General features: G+C 41.7%; 1 protein-coding gene across 3 annotated transcripts in view; it reads left to right on the plus strand.

Annotated features, from left to right (window-relative positions):
* The first annotated feature begins 428 nt into the window (after nucleotides 1–428).
* Nucleotides 429–19,894, plus strand: part of JAK2 (Janus kinase 2) — a 164,348-nt gene continuing 144,882 nt past the window's right edge. Inside the window, exons 1-2 of one of the 3 annotated variants that reach the window (XM_030919371.1) lie at nucleotides 429–1,341; nucleotides 1,650–1,732. The gene's annotated coding sequence lies outside the window, so the exon portion shown is untranslated. Of the gene's footprint in view, nucleotides 1,342–1,649; nucleotides 1,733–1,774; nucleotides 1,861–19,894 lie in introns of those variants that run through there. The other 2 variants (XM_030919374.1, XM_030919372.1) reach the window with 2 other exon arrangements.

Below are 19,894 nucleotides of genomic sequence, written 5' to 3' on the forward strand. Positions count from 1 at the left end.
GGCACCTAGTAGACACTCAGTAAATATTTGAATAAATGAATAAGGCCCTTTGGCAGCCGGGAAGCCTGTCACAGCCGTTGTCTCCACCCTCTCCTGGGCTACACCAGGCCACGCCGGGAAAGTTATTTCTCCTCTAGGAGAAACATTCGCTAGGCCTTGTCGCCAACCCGCAGACAGCTGGGCGCTTCATCCCACCCTCACCCCTTTCCAGACAAGGTGCCTGATGAGAGTCAGGCACTGGAAGTCGCATTGCCACAAAACAGCGCGTGTGAGCTCGTTGTGCCCGGCCCCCGGCGCCACTTCCCCTCGGCCTAGCAGCCTGGACTGGGGAAGTACAGGTCTGCTGTACCCGGGAAGTGGAAGGAAAAGCAGAAAGCGGACAAGTGTGCGGGAGGGGAGTCTCCGCGCGGAGGCAGCCCGGCCTCCTCCGGTGCAGGCTGCGTTCTGGAGGCGCGGGCGCCAGCCGGGCTGACTCACTCTCGGCCGCTTCCCTGGCGGGCGGCGGCCACACACACACCCGCCCATCTAGTGAAGCCCAGGCCCAGCGCTGGCACCTAGCTCCAGCCGGGCACCAGTGTTTAGCGAGGCGGCGCCGCCGCCTTAACTTCCTTGCGCGCTCACGCCCAGGGGCCGTCCCAGGAATCTCCACGCGCGCCCGCCGGCTTCCCGAGAGGCCGCCGCCCTGCGTGGCCGGCGCCCGCAGGTCTCGCTGCTAGCACCGAGCGGCGCACGCGCACTGCGGGACTCGCGTCCGGCTCTCCCCCAGCGTCTGTCCGGCCCAGTCTCCTGCCAGTCGGGGAGAGTGCAGGCCAACCTGGAGCCTGAGTTCGAAGCTAATAGGGCGGCCAAGTCAGTGTCGCCCGCGGCGTTGAGAAGACGGTGTGGCCCAGGAGAGGGTGGAGACAACGACTGTGACGGGCTTCCCGGCTGCCCGAAGTGGGAGTGGTGTGGGGCTGCAGGAAGGAGAGAGAGGAAGAGGAGCAGAAGGGGGCAGCAGCGGACGCCTCTAACGGCCTCCCTTGGCGCTGACAGGCTGGGCCGGCGCTCGGCTCGCTCGGGTGTTCGCGTCGCCACTTCGGCCTCTCGGCCGCTCGGGCCCCTCGGCCCGGGCTTGCGGCGCGCGTCTGGGCTGAGGGCTGCCGCGGCTCAGGGAGAGGCCTGGTCCTCGCCGCCCAGGGATGTGAGTGGGAGCTGAGCCCACACTGGAGGGCCCCCGAGGGCCCAGCCTGGAGGTCGCTCGGAGCCGTGCCCGCCTCGGGGCTTCGCAAACCTTGGCCTGCCGGGTAGGAGCCGCCCCTGCGGGCTCAAGGGCGCATTCTGGTCGCCCCATCTGTGTAACCGGTGGGTGTTATCTCTGCCTGGCTTCTGGGTGGGGGGCAGCAGTTGTCTCTCCACCCGCTTCTTACCTTCTGATCCCGCCTCCCCCCTGCTAGTGGCAGCAAACTTCTGAGCCAGAAAAATCTTCCTCTTTAAGACAACAGCTAGAACGAGTCTTGCTAGTGATATTTGCTTCCATTTGTGTCTTATAATTCCCGCACCCCCCACCTCCTTATTCCTTTTTAAAATTTTCTAGACACTTAGCCTAGAAAAAGCATCTGTTTCCCCTGGACTTATGTGGTAGTAGTAACTGCTGCTTTTTTTTTTTTTAGGTTTCAGAAGAAGGCAACAGGAACAAGATGTGAACTGTTTCTCTTCTGCAGAAAAAGAGGCTCTTCTTCCTCCTCCCGCGACGGTGGGTGTGCTGTCCTTTATCGCTGCAGTAAAGGCGAAGAAGGTGTCGCGAGCTGGGAGTGCGTGCGTAGGAAGGCTGGAAGCGTGTGAAGACAGGCAGGGCTCATTGTTGCTTACTCCTCTGAAAATGTCAGTGCTAAACTTTTAATGTTGATATGTGAGAGTAATTTTGGGGTGTTTTGTTCGTCTTGGATCCTTTAAGAAACATTTTTTTTGTTGGCTTTACACATAACATGACTTTGCAGAGAAATGTAAAACGTTGTCCATTACCCTTTCTTCTTAAACAGCCAGAGGTTCTTAATCCTTCAAAGAGGAATATTTCCAAGCAATAAGAGATAGCTTTTGTGAGAACACGTTAGCTATTCTTGCTGAGGTTTCTGCTACCACATTGAATGCTTCCTGATGGTTTTATCTGCCTAAGCTTGTTGTGTCGGTTGAATTTACCCAGTTTGTTTTCCGGTAATCACTAATCTGTCAGGAGAAACTTCATTTCTCTGAATGAAAGGATAGTAGCGGCTTAGTATGGAGAAGGAAACTAGAAGTGGGAATAAAGGAGATGATTGCTCTTGGTTTCATAATAAGTTTTTACAGTGAGTTGGGCTACTGCAAATAAATATTTTGTATCCCTTCTCCAGAATGCTTGGGACCAGAAGTGTTTTGGATTTTTTTTTAAAATTTTGGAATGTTTGCATATACAAAATGAGATATCTTAAGGATGGGACCCAACTGTAAATACGAAATTCATGTTTCATATACACCTTATTCACACAGCCACTAAGTCATTTGCAATATTTTTACATCTGTGCATGAAACAAAATTTGTATTAAGTACTTATGCGGGGAATTTTCCCCTTGTGGCATCATGTTGGTGCTCAAAATGTTTCAGATTTTGGAGCTTTTCAGATTAGGCATGTTCAACCTGTATTTTGATATAACACCCAGAACATTTGAAGATGAATAATCAATTTTTGGCCTCCCTTCTCCCATCTGCCTCACCGTATACCACTTTAAGTGTGAGAATTATTTGCTTGTACATGCATTTGTCTGTTGGTGTGTAATGTATGTACAGATTGGATGTATCCAGCACTTGCCTTAATAGTACATATATTTACCTGAATAGGAAGACTGCAGTACTTGCTAGCTAGAAGAGCACACCATGCTTGTTTTTGCTCTGACTGAATATCCTGTATTTGCAATTTATAGCATGTTTTAGGGACTCATTAGAGATTTTTTTTGTGTGTGCCTTTGGTGATTTGAGACAGGTGTCTCAGATATGGGAAAGGAATATGACATTGTTTCTTTGTTTCACCTGGCTATTGCTGAAAGGTGGGATGCTTTTGAGGCAGAATAGGAAAGTGCATTGGCTTTGGAGTGAGATCTGGATTTGAATCCTGGTGTTCTTGCCACTTAAGAGTTGTATTATTTGCGGCTGGGCACGGTGGCTCATGCCTGTAATCCCAGCACTTTGGGAGGCTAAGGAAGAAGGATCACTTGAGGTCAGGAGCTCGAGACCAGCCTGGCCAACATGGTGAAAGCCCATCTCTACTAAACATACAAAAATTAGCCAGGCGTGATGGTGCACACCTGTAATCCCAGCTGTCGGGGGGCTGAGACAGGAGAATTGCTTGAACCTGGGAGTTGGTGGTTGCAGTGAGCCGAGATGGCACCACTGCACTCCAGCCTGGGCAACAGAGTGCGACTCTGTCTAACAAAAAAAAAAGAAAGAAAGAAAAAAAGAGTTGTATTATTTATGACTCTTTTAGCTTCACTTTCTTATAAGATTGTTGTGAGAACTGGGTAAGACACATGCAAAGTGGTAAATTGCCTGGCTCTCATAAAAGTCTTGGCTACTATAGTGGCTGGGAGGCAAAGGAGATTCAGAGAAGGCCAGAATGACTGCATAAGGTGATCTGCCAGTAACTAGTGTTTCTTGTTTCTTCCTTTCTAGTATAAAGAGATAAAGGACTTTAAGGTCTTAAACTGGTGAGGGGGTATTGTAGCCTTTGTATGGAAAGGTTTGACTTTTGTCTCTCTGCTTAAACCCCCATTGTGTTGCACCTACCAATTATTGTGCTGCCCCCTTGTGGTTAACTGTGCTAAGAACTTTCTTTTGCTCCTCCCCCATTACCTTCCCCACCCTTCCCCACTCCCTTTTAGACCCCTCCTCTTAGCTCCCAGTTTCCCAAACTGTGTGCCAAGGTGCCCAGAGCGCCTTAGGCTTGAACTTTTGTTTTGAGGTAGTTCATGGTTTCAACATTAGCTACTTACATCCGTTTCCACAGTGTCATGTCTTTGTAAAGATGTATTTTCAGAGGTTGCTCTGATAAAAAGCAACTAGTACATGAAAATGAATGTAGAACAGGAAATGACTGTGTGGTGTTGTCCAGTTTGATTCCAAGGTTTGATAAGTTCTACAGTGCTCAAGAGACACTAAGTTGTAAGGACATAACTACTAAGTAAGTTGTTCGAACCTATTTCTTTTGGCCTAGAGGTGTCATGAAAAATTTGCTAAGACTCAGGGCTCCCTGAATGGGTTTGGAAACCTCTGCCTTAGCTTTTAGTTTGCTTTTCTGTAAAATTATTGATATAAAGCTAGTATCAGCTGATCATAGCTTAATATATTTCATCTTCTGTGTAATATGTTTATAACTTCTCCCCGGTTCTTTGATTTTAAAACTAATCCTATTGCTAACTTGTTGTACTAGTCAGTTCCTGGTTTTTCCTGTACTGGTCTTCTGCTTCTATTTCTGTTCATCTCCTTAAACTCAAAATGCCCAAAGTGAAAGTTACCATTTTCTACGTCTTAATTTTCTTCTAATCATGTAGGCTTTAAATTAGGCATCATCTTTAAACTACTTCTTTCATTTACGTCTTATTCCCATTCAAAATATCCACATTTCCTTTCTTTCTCATATCTCTGCTTTCCCTCCTTTACTGTGTGAATCCCAGGACACATTTCCTGAGCCTCGAATATTGAAAGTCATTTGAACTTATGAGAATTCAGTGTCTCTTCCTTCTGTTTATCCTCAATAGAGATTCCACTCTAATACTCCTTATTATGGTATTCCCTTGCCCCAAAATCTTCAGTGGCTTACCGTTTTCTACTTATTAAATTTTCCTGTCTTTTAAGATAGTCTATTATCAATCCCTTCCCTATTTATTTAGTCTTTTGTCTAAGGATCTCTAATCCTTCAGCTTGTAAGCTGATTTCCACACTTTCTAGTAACAAGCTATATGTTTCTTCTATCCTTTAATTTTTGCTCATGTTCTCCATCCCTCTTTTTTTTCTCTATTTCTGTAGCTCTTTAGTCTTAGAACATCTTCACATGGTTTAATCGTATGCCATGCTTTAGTTGTTTATGATAGTTATTTCCCTAGTGTTAGCCACATCTTTTCAAGTTGATTGTGTATTCTTTGAGGAACAGTACCTTAGATTAAAAAAAAAAAAAACACAACACACAATGGAGAGCACGTGGGCAGCATTCAAGAAATTATACATGTTGATTGTGTGATAAGGAACTGTAGTCACCGAATAATATTTGTTAATATTTGCAATGTATAAGGTACTTCGCTGTATCCAAAAGAGAAACAAAGAAATACAAAAGAGGTTCCTTTCCCTAAGACTTACAGTATAATTGGGCAGATAAGCTAAATAATAAAAGTTACAGATATTTGAGACCACTTCGAGTTGAGCAGAGATTTTTTATAATAGGAAGGAACTGGTAGAGGGGGTAAGCAAAGGCAAAATATGTATATATGTATGATATGTTCAGAGAGCAGTACATAAACAACTTGACTGAAATGAAGGTTTGTGTGAAAGAGTAGTAAGAAATTGTGTTAAAAATGTAGTTGGAATTTGATTATGGATGTCTTTAAATGCTAGGATGAGAAGAATGTACTTTGACCTGTAGATACGGAGAAGCTTTAAAAGTTTTGAATTGAGAAAGAGTTTGCTGAAATAAATATCTTAGGAAAATCAAAGCAGCACCAGTGCTAGATCTCACATGAATTGGAAAGAGAAGTGGTAGAGAGAGGTAGGAAAATAATTGAGCCCTGAAGTAATGAGGACTTGGACTTAGTAGAAATAAGTCAGATTGCAGAGATGTCACAAGACATTATTATGGATTGAATAAGAAGGGAGAATGGACGGGAGAAGAGTGATTAAAGATTACCTTACCTTGAAGGTGTGCTCTTCAGTGACAGAGGAAATCAAAGAGTGTTGGAACTCCAAGACAGCTTAGAACATCTAAGTCAGTCTGTATATTTTGTATATTAGGACTCAGACCAGAGAGACTTAAAATGTGTCCAAAGTTACTCAGTTAATGACAAAGAAACTGCCATTTGATTAATGGCAGTTACTAACAAAAATAGTTATGGCAGTATTAGTAGCTGGTAGAGGGGATGTAGACAGTTGAGCCTATATTGTGGATATATTTGAGTTTGCGGTGGCCATGGGATGGGCAAGTGAAAATTGACAGCCTGCAGTAGGACATATGACTAGAATTTGTTAGCGAAGTTAAGGCTGGTGCTGTGATACTTAAGAGAAAAGAGTAGTGGACCTGAGATTCAGCCTTGGGGATTGCCCATAATTAGCGGGTGGGTGAAAGGAGAGAAATGGGTAAAGGAGACAAAGGAAAAAACAGTTAGTATGAGAGAGGCAAATTAGTGGATAGGTTAGGAGGTGGAATGATCAACGTATTGGTCATTGGCAAGAAATGAGAAAATCAGATCCAATAAAAGGTCTTAAAAATATGTACTAGTGTTTTTGCTAATATGAAATCTATAAAAACAGAAGAAAATTGCTTATACTTTCCCTATGTGGAAATAACCACTGTTAATATTTTGTTCTCTCCAGTTTAACCAAAGACTTTTGGATTTGACAGTTGCGTGATCAGTGGAGACTTTTCCAAAGCTCTCCATCACTAGGACTAAGGATGAGAATTTTAGGCATAGTAAAACCTGGGAGGTATTTTTCAACAGATTGTCATTTGTCTGTATCCTCTTACATATCACACTATCTAGGTACTGTTCTTCCTATGTTCATTGGTTCTGTGTTTTATCTGAATGATAGAAGGTTAGACAAGCCATCTCTGGGTGCTTCTGTGCTGGTAAAATTTGCATAAAGTGATAAAACATTTGCTTCTAAAAGGAAGGATAAATTCTTGGTAGGTAACTTATAAATCTGAGGGTTGAATGATTGATGAAATTAGGGGTACTGGAAAGAAAAAAGAGAAGCATTATCTATTTTGAAGCCTTTCTGTATAGCTACAAGGGGTTAACTAGGTTAGAATGGTCCATGGGCCGTTTACTTTGCTTGCATGTTTATTTTGATCTTCCCAAGAACATTCTTCTGCTCATCTTGTTGGTATGCTATTGGAAACAGAGTACTCATTAGTTCTTACTAAGTGATTGTAGTTTAATAAATTATGATTATGAAATATGCTATTAGGTAATATTTTTTTAATATAAAGGGCCATGTGATGTGAGTAAGTGCACTGTTTTGGAAATCAGGGGATAAAGGACTGACCCTGCTGTCAACATGGTATACGATTTCAAGCAACTCACATAATCAGTGAATCTTGTCTATTGAGGGAATGGACTAAATCTTTTTTAGAGAATTTAAAAAGGTGGGATTGGCCGGGCGCGGTGGCTCAAGCCTGTAATCCCAGCACTTTGGGAGGCTGAGACGGGCGGATCACAAGGTCAGGAGATTGAGACCATCCTGGCTAACACGGTGAAACCCCGTCTCTACCAAAAAAACAAAAAAAAACTAGCCGGGCGAGGTGGCAGGCGCCTGTAGTCCCAGCTACTCGGGAGGCTGAGGCAGGAGAATGGCGTAAACCTGGGAGGCGGAGCTTGCAGTGAGCTGAAATCTGGCCACTGCACTCCAGTCCAGGCGATAGAGTGAGACTCCGCCTCAAAAAAAAAAATAAAAAATAAAAAAATAAAAATAAAAAGGTGGGATCACATGGTAAAATGTGTATAAAGTTTAAAAAGGAAATGGTTTACCAATGTTTATGACAAAAACCAGCAAACTCTTTCCTACCACCCCCCCATCTCCTTTTCTAGTCTCTGATTCCTGTTCACCAGGCAACCACCTGTCCTCTGTACATTGCCCTTTTCCCCTCTACAATGAATGTTTTAGCATCCCTTTTAAAGCCTCTCCATTCAGTTGTGTAGAAGAGCTCATCCCCTTTGCCTTCAAAGGCTTTACCATTATATTTCTCTCCTCTTTTTCTTGCCTTCTCAGTTCTTCTCTCTGCTGGATTATTTCCATCAGTATTCTGATTGCTATTGCTGTGTAACAGAAACTCCCCAAAACTTAGTGATTTTAAACAACTACTTTATTAGGCTCACAGATACCATGGATCAATAATTGAGACAGGGCACACCCAGGGATGACTTCATTTTTGCTCCACAGTGGCTACTAGGACATGAGTTGGGAAGAATTGCTAGCCAGGGGTGACTTGAAGGCAAAGGACTGGAATCATCTGGAGGTGTCTTCACTCACATGATGGGTAGTTGATGCTGATTCTTGACTGGGATGTTAGCTGGGCTGTTAACTGGAACATGTACATGTGGCCTGGATTTCCTCACAATATGGTGGCTTCAGGGTGGTCACCTTTCATAGTGGTGAGTAGAGAATTGAAAGTGAGTGTGTCAGTGTGTCTCAGCATAAATCTTTATGATTTAGCCTTGGTAGTTGCACAGTATAACTTCTGCCATGTTCTACTGGTTGTAAGTGTCAGAAGCCTGTCCAGATTTGATGGGGGAGTGGCAAGTTCACACTGTAGAAGAAAAACATGTGAGATAGGAAATATTGTTATGGCCATCTCTGGACAATTATTAATACTATTGCCACAGCTTGCCATTTTGGCAAACTTCACATCCCTCCTATATCTGAAATACATGCAAAATACACTAAGCTTCTCCTCAAAGGTCCCTAATTCACATCCCATCATGACAGTAACTCAGAGTCCAGTATCTCATCGTATAAATCCGGTCCAGGTAGAGAATAGTTTTCTTGGGTATGGTTAATTGGATATGGTTCTTCTTGAACTGAGGACCCATGAAGAGACAGTTTATATGTCCCCCACGTACTTTACAAGATTGAAAAGGCACAGGTTATTTGCAGTAGACATTCCTCCTCAAGAAGCGCACAAGGTAGGCACTATCTATAGCAATTCTGCAGTCCCACTGGGCACATGTTGCCAGTTCCTTGATTAGGTCTCAGTCCTGCTTCCTGGAAGTTGTTCTTAATGGGACATAGGCTTCTTCTTTTTTTGGGTTTATCTTCTGAATTATTTATCTCCCCTACCCCCACATCCAACCCATACAAAGTGCTTTGTATTTGTAAGAGTAACTTCCTGAGCTTGCTTCCTGCCTGTAGTGCTTCAGGGTCCAAAGGCCCTCTTTTAAAATATATCACGTGTTCCTTTCATTCCAAGCTAATACAACTCCTTTAAAAACTTTGTGGACTTCCTGTGTATAAGTTTATAATCTGTACCGCCATACCCACACATCTCTTTTGAGAGGAACTCTTTCCTCCCCTAAGCTCTGTGTGAGGCTGCTATGGAACAACACCCTTAAGATCCTTAGATAATATTTTGTCTGAAAGGATCTATGAGGTACTGATTTAGACCTTAAGAAAGGATCTTATAGTGACACTCTAGATTGGATCTTTGCCCTGAGGCCCTTTTTATTTGACACTCTGCTAGCCGAAAAGATTGTTCTGAGTCCATTACCTCTCTTTGAAATTCTACTCAAAAAGTGAATAGCTCATTCTTTAGTTCATCTTTCTGTTCTCTCAATTATAAGGGCAGCTAGAAGAAGCCACATTGCTTTAAGTTCTTGTGGAGAATCTCCTTAATTCATTAGGTCAGGTATGTATTTTATTTTCCATGTTAATGTAGGTGATAGTTTTGTTAAACTTTGCCCTAGTATGTAACAAGGGTCTCCTCTTACTCAGCTTTCACTATCATTTCTCTCACTTTCCTTGAAGTCCTCACTGACAGTCTCCTTGAGGGCTCTTAGGCTCCCATGAAGTTTCCTCAAGACCCTTTAAATGTGTGAACACGAAGGGTCCTTATCTGTTCCTGGCTATACAGCGGGTCCTTGAATAACTGTTGTTTGTTCGTAACGTTGATAAAAAAAAGAAATTGATTCCTGGCTGCGGCCACTGTTTGTGTGGAGTTTGAACATTCTCCCCATGTCTGTGTGGGTTTTTCCGGGTGCCCCAATTTCCTCCCGCATCCCAAAGATGTGTATGTTGGCAGATCGGTGTGTCTAAATGGTCTCAGTCTGAGTGATCATGTATGTATGAGTGTGTCTTGCAGTGGATGGTGTCCTGTCCAGGGTTGGTTCCCACCTTGTGCCTTGAGCTGCTAGAATAGGCTGTAGCCACTTGTGACTGAACTGAATTAGGTAAATAATTATCTTACTTGTTTTTGTTAGTCTTTCCTAAATGTGTGTATAGCTCACATTTATTTTAGTGTTTAATAATCAAAGTGTTTAGGGTCTTTATTTAGAAGTTTGATGATGTTTTTGTGGCCATAAATATGCCATAGGAACTTGCTTATCTCAATTAGCCTATGGAAAAATGAATTTTGTTACACATTGTTTCACTTAAAATCAGTTTCCAAGAACCTGTTGAGGACAGTGAGGATTAACTGTACTAAAACTGTTTCCTAACTCAGTGGTTCTTATCAGAATTACCTAAAGGGCTTGTTGAAACACAAATTGCTGGGCCCCACCCCAGAGTTTGTTTCATTAGCTTTGGAGTGAGACTTGAAGATTTGCATCTGTGAGTTCCCAGGTGATCTGATAATGTTGATCCGGGGCCTAGATTGTGAGAATTACTGATTTAAACCAGGAATTGGCAAGATTTTTCTATTAAGGATCATAAAGAAAATATTTTAGACTTTGTGGGCAAGATTGTTTCTCTTGCACCTACACAACTCGGCCTTTGTAGTGCAAAAGCAGTTATAGACAATACATAAATGAACAGACATGGCTCATGGCTGTGTTCTCATAAAGCTTTATTTACAAAACAGGCAACTGGCTAAATATGGTATGTGTGAACTGTGCTCTGCCAATTCCCAATTTAAATCATTACTTGACTCCACATCTCTTCAAGCTATCGCCCCATTTTTCACTTCCCTTTGGAACAAAACTCTTTGAGAGTTGTCTGTATTTGTCTCTTTTTATTCTTTCTTTAAAAAATTATCTATTTTTTGAACACATTTAAATGTCTTAGAATTCAAAAAGTAGTAAATATCTTTGTACATTTGTCAGGGCATGTGTGTGTGTGACCATAACTAAAGATTAAGTAGGTGAGGAATTGCTGATTCGAAAGTGGTATATGTTACTAAGTTCAACAAATATTGCCAAATTGACATAGAAATACCAATTTATGCTTTTCTACACCTTTACTAACATTGTGGTTTCAGATGACTTGATCTTTGCCAACTTGAAACATAAAAAATAGAATCTCATTATAATATTAATTTGCTTTTTATTCTCCTTTTTTGGGGAACTCTCCACTCATATCTTGGCTCACTTTCTATTGGATTTGTGGTCCTTTCACTTTGCTTTGTGGGAGCTCTTACACTAAGGAAGATAGCTTTGCATTTGTGAAATGAGTTGTTTTCCCTAGGTTGTCTTTATATCTTTTTGATTCTGTAGATAATGTGATTTTGTTGTTGTTGTTGTTGTGCATCTTGGTAGGTCCCTTCTCAACCTTGAAATTGTATTTTGTGACTCTCCCTTGTTTTCTTGATCCATCTGGAATTTATATTGATGCAAGATATAAGATGGAATGCAACTTTTTTCCCCTAGATGGTTGTCCAGTTTCAATACTATTTGTCAGATAATCCTTCTTTTCTCTGCTGCTGTGAAATGCTGGTGTTTTAAATTATGTATGTAGTTGGATCTATTTCTGGACTTTGTTTCATTCTAACAATGGCTCCTGTGAAACTATATTGTGAGTTATTGGATAGTGAACATTTCCATTAATTTCTTTGTTTCCAAGTCCTGTATAATATTTATTATCATATGGGAGGCATTCAAATACTTGAAAATAAAATGAATAAATCAAGCATTTAGGAATAGAAGCAGTTCTTTTTGCCAATTTTTCAATTTAGTTATTCTATTTAATTTCTCTGTTTATTTCTGATTTTAAACTTGAATTTAACCTTGGTTTTCCATTTTAATTTTACCTTTTTTTAAACTTTATTTTGAAGTATTAAGTTATTTTTTGTACTTACTGGGCATTTGCTGACTTGTGAGTCTGCTCTTATTAATCTATTTTTGGCCTTAAACTGTTAAAAATTCACAATATAGTTTTATTTGTATCAAATTTGCATACTGAGGGAAGCTTGTCATTTCATAATGGCAATCCATAGGCTAGGTCAGGTCATTTGAGATTGGAACCATTAAGGATAAGTTCATTCAACATAGAATTATTAGATCTGTGGTTAATTGGCCAGGTTAGAGAAGACAGAATTACAGGTAGGTCTGGATTTTACAACTTATTATTTTAGAAGGTCAAATTTAGAATAATATTTTTAAGCTTTTTAAGTAGAAGCATGCGTATCACCTGAGGTCAGGAGTTCATGACCAGCCTGACTAATGTGAAACCCTGTCTCTACTAAATACAAAAAAAAAAGTCAGGTGTGGTGGCACATGCCTGTAATATGAGCTACTTGGGAGGCTGAGACAGGAGAATTGCTTGTACCTGGGAGGTGGAGGTTGCAGTGAGCTGAGATGGTGCCATTGCACTCCAGCCTGGGCGACAAGAGCGAAACTCTGTCCCCCCCCAAAAAATAAAATGAAATAAATAAAAAATATAAATAAATAAATAGAAGTATACTATTCTGATTATTTTATTTATACTTATTTATATGTATAATTTGTTTTTTTTAAACACATGAGGTATTGTATATTTTTTGGTTTGTTTTGAGGAGGGGCAGGGGTGATGGGAAATATAGTTTTCATTGCATCAGATCTTCAGTTGTAATGATATTGCTGGAATCCTACATTTAGGACCTTGTCTTGTTAAAAAAAATTATCCGGGGGCGGAGCAAGATGGCCGAATAGGAAGAGCTCCAGTCTCCAACTCCCAGCGCGAGCGACACAGAAGACCGGTGATTTCTGCATCTTCAACTGAGGTACTGGGGTCATCTCACTAGGGAGTGCCGGACAATCGGTGCTGGTCAGTTGCTGCAGCCTGACCAGCGAGAGCTGAAGCAGGGCGAGGCATCGCCTCACCTGGGAAGCGCAAGGGGGAAGGGTATCCCTTTTCCTAGCCAGGGGAACTGAGACACACAACACCTGGAAAATCCGGTAACTCCCACCCCAATACCGCGCTCTAAGCAAACGGGCACACCAGAAGAATATATCCCTCACCTGGCCGGGAAGGTCCCACGCCCACGGAGCCTCCCTCATTGTTAACACAGCAGTCTGCCGCGATCTAACCGCGAGGCAGCAGCGAGGCTGGGGGAGGGACGCCCGCCATTGCTGAGGCTTAAGTAGGTAAACAAAGCCGCTGGGAAGCTCAAACTGGGTGGAGCTCACAGCAGCTCAAGGGAACCTGCCTGTCTCTATAGACGCCACCTCTGGGGGCAGGGCTCAGCTAAAAAAACAACAGGGGAAGCAACAGAGGCCTGAGCAGACGCGAACGACTCTGTCTGACAGCTTTGAAGAGAGCAGTGGATCTCCCAACATGGAGGTTGAGATCAGAGAACGGACAGACTGCCTGCTCAAGTGGGTCACTGACCCCTGAGTAGCCTAACTGGGAGACATCCCCCACTAGGGGCAGTCTGACACCCCACACCTCACAGGGTGGAGTACACCCCTGAGAGGAAGCTTCCAAAGTAAGAATCAGACAGGTACACTGGCTGTTCAGCAATATTCTATCTTCTGCAACCTCTGCTGCTGATACCCAGGCAAACAGGGTCTGGAGTGGATCTCAAGCAATCTCCAACAGACCTATAGCTGAGGGTCCTGACTGTCAGAAGGAAAACTATCAAACAGGAAGGACACCTATACCAAAACCCCATCAGTACGTCACCATCATCAAAGACCAGAGACAGATAAAACCACAAAGATGGGGAAAAAGCAGGGCAGAAAAGCTGGAAATTCAAAAAATAAGAGCGCATCTCCCCCTGCAGAGGAGTGCAGCCCATCGCCAGCAACGGATCGAAGCTGGTCAGAGAATGACTTTGACGAGATGAGAGAAGAAGGCTTCAGTCCATCAAACTTCTCAGAGCTAAAGGAGGAATTACGTACCCAGCGCAAAGAAACTAAAAATCTTGAAAAAAGAGTGGAAGAATTGATAGCTAGACTAATTAATGCAGAGAAGGTCATAAACGAAATGACAGAGATGAAAACCATGACACGAGAAATACGTGACAAATGCACAAGCTTCAGTAACCGACTCGATCAACTGGAAGAAAGAGTATCAGCGATTGAGGATCAAATGAATGAAATGAAGCGAGAAGAGAAACCAAAAGAAAAAAGAAGAAAAAGAAATGAACAAAGCCTACAAGAAGTATGGGATTATGTAAAAAGACCAAATCTACGTCTGATTGGGGTGCCTGAAAGTGAGGGGGAAAATGGAACCAAGTTGGAAAACACTCTTCAGGATATCATCCAGGAGAACTTCCCCAACCTAGTAGGGCAGGCCAACATTCAAATTCAGGAAATACAGAGAACACCACAAAGATACTCCTCGAGAAGAGCAACTCCAAGACACATAATTGCCAGATTCACCAAAGTTGAAATGAAGGAAAAAATCTTAAGGGCAGCCAGAGAGAAAGGTGGGGTTACCCACAAAGGGAAGCCCATCAGACTAACAGCAGATCTCTCGGCAGAAACTCTCCAAGCCAGAAGAGAGTGGGGGCCAATATTCAACGTTCTTAAAGAAAAGAATTTTCAACCCAGAATTTCATATCCAGCCAAACTAAGTTTCATCAGTGAAGGAGAAATAAAATCCTTTACAGATAAGCAAATGCTTAGAGATTTTGTCACCACCAGGCCTGCCTTACAAGAGACCCTGAAGGAAGCCCTAAACATGGAAAGGAACAACCGGTACCAGCCATTGCAAAAACATGCCAAAATGTAAAGACCATCGAGGCTAGGAAGAAACTGCATCAACTAACGAGCAAAATAACCAGTTAATATCGTAATGGCAGGATCAAGTTCACACATAACACTATTAACCTTAAATGTCAATGGACTAAATGCTCCAATTAAAAGACACAGACTGGCAAACTGGATAAAGAGTCAAGACCCATCAGTCTGCTGTATTCAGGAGACCCATCTCACATGCAGAGACATACATAGGCTCAAAATAAAGGGATGGAGGAAGACCTACCAAGCAAATGGAGAACAAAAAAAAGCAGGGGTTGCAATCCTAGTCTCTGATAAAACAGACTTTAAACCATCAAAGATGGTTTTACATCTTTGATGTAAATGTAAATGGACAAAGAAGGCCATTACATAATGGTAAAGGGATCAATTCAACAGGAAGAGCTAACTATCCTAAATATATATGCTCCCAATACAGGAGCACCCAGATTCATAAAGCAAGTCCTTAGAGACTTACAAAGAGACTTAGACTCCCATACAATAATAATGGGAGACTTCAACACTCCACTGTCAACATTAGACAGATCAACGAGACAGAAAGTTAACAAGGATATCCAGGAATTGAACTCATCTCTGCACCAAGCAGACCTAATAGACATCTATAGAACTCTCCACCCCAAATCAACAGAATATACATTCTTCTCAGCACCACATCGCACTTATTCCAAAATTGACCACATAATTGGAAGTAAAGCACTCCTCAGCAAATGTACAAGAACAGAAATTACAACAAACTGTCTCTCAGACCACAGTGCAATCAAACTAGAACTCAGGACTAAGAAACTCAATCAAAACCGCTCAACTACATGGAAACTGAACAGCCTGCTCCTGAATGACTACTGGGTACATAACGAAATGAAAGCGGAAATAAAGATGTTCTTTGAAACCAATGAGAACAAAGATACAACATACCAGAATCTCTGGGACACATTTAAAGCAGTGTGTAGAGGGAAATTTATAGCACTAAATGCCCACAAGAGAAAGCAGGAAAGATCTAAAATTGACACTCTAACATCACAATTAAAAGAACTAGAGAGGCAAGAGCAAACACATTCAAAAGCTAGCAGAAGGCAAGAAATAACTAAGATCAGAGCAGAACTGAAGGAGATAGAGACACAAAAAACCCTCCAAAAAATCAATGAATCCGGGAGTTGGTTTTTTGAAAAGATCAACAAAATTGACAGACCGCTAGCAAGACTAATAAGAAGAAAAGAGAGAGGAATCAAATAGATGCAATAAAAAATGATAAAGGGGATATCACCACCAACCCCACAGAAATACAAACTACCATCAGAGAATACTATAAACACCTCTATGCAAATCAACTAGAAAATCTAGAAGAAATGGATAATTTCCTGGACACTTACACTCTCCCAAGACTAAACCTGGAAGAAGTTGAATCCCTGAATAGACCAATAGTAGGCTCTGAAATTGAGGCAACAATTAATAGCCTACCCACCAAAAAAAGTCCAGGACCAGATGGATTCACAGCTGAATTCTACCAGAGGTACAAGCAGGAGCTGGTAGCATTCCTTCTGAAACTATTCCAATCAATAGAAAAAGAGGGAATCCTCCCTAACTCATTTTATGAGGCCAACATCATCCTGATACCAAAGCCTGGCAGAGACACAACAAAAAAAGAGAATTTTAGACCAATATCCCTGATGAACATTGATGCAAAAATCCTCAATAAAATACTGGCAAACCGGTTTCAGCAGCACATCAAAAAGCTTATCCACCATGATCAAGTGGGCTTCATCCCTGGGATGCAAGGCTGGTTCAGCATTCGCAAATCAATAAACATAATCCAGCATATAAACAGAACCAAAGTCAAGAACCACCTGATTATCTCAATAGATGCAGAAAAGGCTTTTGACAAAATTCAACAGCCCTTCATGCTAAAAACGCTCAATAAATTCGGTATTGATGGAACGTACCTCAAAATAATAAGAGCTATTTATGACAAACCCACAGCTAATATCATACTGAATGGGCAAAAACTGGAAAAATTCCCTTTGAAAACTGGCACAAGACAGGGATGCCCTCTCTCACCACTCCTATTCAACATAGTGTTGGAAGTTCTGGCTAGGGCAATCAGGCAAGAGAAAGAAATCAAGGGTATTCAGTTAGGAAAAGAAGAAGTCAAATTGTCCCTCTTTGCAGATGACATGATTGTATATTTAGAAAACCCCATCGTCTCAGCCCAAAATCTCCTTAAGCTGATAAGCAACTTCAGCAAAGTCTCAGGATACAAAATTAATGTGCAAAAATCACAAGCATTCTTATACACCAGTAACAGACAAGCAGAGAGCCAAGTCAGGAATGAACTTCCATTCACAATTGCTTCAAAGAGAATAAAATACCTAGGAATCCAACTTACAAGTGATGTAAAGGACCTCTTCAAGGAGAACTACAAACCAGTGCTCAGTGAAATAAAAGAGGACACAAACAAATGGAAGAACATACCATGCTCATGGATAGGAAGAATCAATATCGTGAAAATGGCCATACTGCCCAAGGTTATTTATAGATTCAATGCCATCCCCATCAAGCTACTGATGAATTTCTTCACAGAATTGGAAAAAACTGCTTTAAAGTTCATATGGAACCAAAAAAGAGCCCGCATTGCCAAGACAATCCTAAGTCAAAAGGACAAAGCTGGAGGCGTCACGCTACCTGACTTCAAACTATACTACAAGGCTACAGTAACCAAAACAGCATGGTACTGGTACCAAAACAGAGCTATAGACTAATGGAACAGAACAGAGTCCTCAGAAATAATACCACACATCTACAGCCATCTGATCTTTGACAAACCTGAGAGAAACAAGAAATGGGGAAAGGATTCCCTATTTAATAAATGGTGCTGGGAAAATTGGCTAGCCATAAGTAGAAAGCTGAAACTGGATCCTTTCCTTACTCCTTATATGAAGATTAATTCAAGATGGATTAGAGACTTAAATGTTAGACCTAATACCATAAAAACCCTAGAAGAAAATCTAGGTAGTACCATTCAGGACATAGGCATGGGCAAGGACTTCATGTCTAAAACACCAAAAGCAATGGCAGCAAAAGCCAAAATTGACAAATGGGATCTAATTAAACTAAAGAGCTTCTGCACAGCAAAAGAAACTACCATCAGAGTGAACAGGCAACCTACAGAATGGGAGAAAATTTTTGCAATCTACTCATCTGACAAAGGGCTAATATTCAGAATCTACAAAGAACTCAAACAAATATACAAGAAAAAAACAAACAACCCCATCAAAAACTGGGGAAAGGATATGAACAGACATTTCTCAAAAGAAGACATTCATACAGCCAACAGACACATGAAAAAATGCTCATCATCACTCACCATCAGAGAAATGCAAATCAGAACCACAATGAGATACCATCTCACACCAGCTAGAATGGCAATCATTAAAAAATCAGGAAACAAAAGTTGTTGGAGAGGATGTGGAGAAATAGGAACACTTTTACACTGTTGGTGGGATTGTAAACTAGTTCAACCATTATTGAAAACAGTATGGCAATTCCTCACGGATCTAGAACTAGATGTACCATATGACCCAGCCATCCCACTACTGGGTATATACCCAAAGGATTATAAATTATTCTACTACAAAGACACATGCACAGGTATGTTTATTGCAGCACTATTCACAATAGCAAAGACTTGGAATCAACCCAAATGTCCATCTGTGACAGACTGGATTAAGAAAATGTGGCACATATACACCATGGAATACTATGCAGCCATAAAAAAGGATGAGTTTGCGTCCTTTGTAGGGACATGGATGCAGCTGGAAACCATGCAGCTGGAAACCATCATTCTTAGCAAACTATCACAAGAAGAGAAAACCAAACACCGCATGTTCTCACTCATAGGTGGGAACTGAACAATGAGATCACTTGGAATCGGGAAGGGGAACATCACACACCGGGGCCTATCATGGGGGGGGGGAGGGGGGAGGGATTGTATTGGGGAGTTATACATGATATAAATGATGAATTGATGGGTACTGACGAGTTGATGGGTGCAGCACACCAACATGGCACAAATATACATATGTAACAAACCTGCACGTTATGCACATGTACCCTAGAACTTAAAGTATAATAAAAAAAAAACAGACCTCTACGAGCACCCCAAAATTCTTCCCCTGTACAATGCATTCATTCACGATTGTTATTTTCTTCAAATAAAATTGTTTTGCTTATACAGAAAAAAAGAAAAAAAAATTTATCCTTGCTTTCACCCCTACCCCTCCCTGCCACAGACTTTTAAAGGCAAGTATTCTGCAATAATTGGATTGTATTTACTATTATGAAATTTTAAAATTATTAGAAGTAAAATAACATATACCTTCATTGTAGTAAGTTTGATTCACAGTGCCTCTGGTTATGGTGGTCTGTAAAAGTAACACTGTATTAGGAACAGTCTTCATGATGGGATTTCTGTCCTTTTACTCTTCTGTTAGTTTGTTCTTTTTTTTTTAGTATTTTGAGACGGTTTCACTCTGTCACTCAGGCTGGAGGACAATGGCTCGATCACGGCTCACTGCAGCCTTGCCTTCCCTGGGGTCCAGCGATCCTCCTACCTCAGCCTTCCGAGTAGCTGGCACTGCAGGCGAGTGCCACTATGCCTGGCTAATTTTTGTATTTTTTTTTTTTTTTTTTTGTAGAGATGGGGTTTCACCGTATTGCTCAGTCTGGTCTTGAACTCCTGGGCTTTAGTGATCTTTCTGCATCATCCTCCCAAAGTGCTGGGATTATGGTTCTGGAGCCACTGCTCATGGCCTGTTAGTTTGTTCTTGCATTGCGGTAGAGAAATACCTGAGGCTGAGTAATTTATAAAGAAAAGAAGTTTAATTGGCTCATGGTTCTGTAGGCCTACAAGCATGGGGCTGACATTTACTCAGCTTCTGGGGAGTCCTCCGGGAGCTTTTACTCTTGGCCGAAAGCTAAGAGGGAGCAGGAATATCACATTTCAAGAAAGCTGGAACAAAAGA

The sequence above is a fragment of the Rhinopithecus roxellana genome, chromosome 16 (genome assembly GCF_007565055.1).
Source record: "Rhinopithecus roxellana isolate Shanxi Qingling chromosome 16, ASM756505v1, whole genome shotgun sequence".
NCBI classification, from domain to species: domain Eukaryota; kingdom Metazoa; phylum Chordata; class Mammalia; order Primates; family Cercopithecidae; genus Rhinopithecus; species Rhinopithecus roxellana.